Source organism: Nannospalax galili, unplaced genomic scaffold (genome assembly GCF_000622305.1).
Source record: "Nannospalax galili isolate Female #2095 unplaced genomic scaffold, S.galili_v1.0 scaffold362, whole genome shotgun sequence".
NCBI classification, from domain to species: domain Eukaryota; kingdom Metazoa; phylum Chordata; class Mammalia; order Rodentia; family Spalacidae; genus Nannospalax; species Nannospalax galili.
The window spans coordinates 1,906,736-1,907,340 of NW_008348785.1; the positions used below are offsets into that span (position 1 = coordinate 1,906,736).

General features: G+C 69.3%; 1 protein-coding gene across 1 annotated transcript in view; it reads left to right on the forward strand.

The window, feature by feature from the left end:
- Positions 1-240: 240 nt before the first annotated feature.
- Positions 241-605, forward strand: part of Ctbp2 (C-terminal binding protein 2) — a 150,693-nt gene continuing 150,328 nt past the window's right edge. The window contains exon 1 of the mRNA XM_008846005.3: positions 241-465. The gene's annotated coding sequence lies outside the window, so the exon portion shown is untranslated. The remainder of the gene's footprint in view (positions 466-605) is intronic.

A 605-nucleotide genomic window follows, 5' to 3' on the forward strand; every position in this document is an offset into this window, starting at 1 on the left:
AGCCTCCAGGGCGGGGCCGGGCTGTGCTGGGGGCGGGCCGCGGAGTGCCAGCCGCGCCCGGTCCCCGGGCCGCCCGCCGGGCCAGTGAGCACTTTCGCGGAGCCACTAATCCCCCGAGAGAGCCGATTTGTAGTGAGAAGTATCCGTAGGGGGCGAGACCGGCCCATGTGGGGTTGTGTCATTGGTTTGCAAAGCGAGACCCCGCCTTTGCCAAAAAAAAAAAAAAAACCCAGGAGTAAGCGAGCGGCGACCCTCACCTCGCCTCCCGCCTCGCTCCTGCGCAGCCGGAGGCCACCGCGAGCCGCGGCCAGCGCGGCTTCCTTCTTTCCCTTTCCTTTTCTCCCCGCTTTCCGCCTCCTTCCCCGGAGGAGAAAACAAATAAAGAAGAGCAAATAGCCAGGAGGCGCTCGGCTTCCAGGACCTTCCCTCCCCCGATCCAAGTTGCAGCCAGCATCCTCCGGGGGGGTGAGCGCGGCGCAGGGCGGGTGCGGGCCGGGGACCCCCAGCGCAGCCCCTGCCCGGGCTGGCAGCAGGGCGCGCAGCCGGGACCAGGCTGGGGGGGGGCGGGGGGATCGGGAGCCTGGTGGGCGGAGGAACCGGGTGGG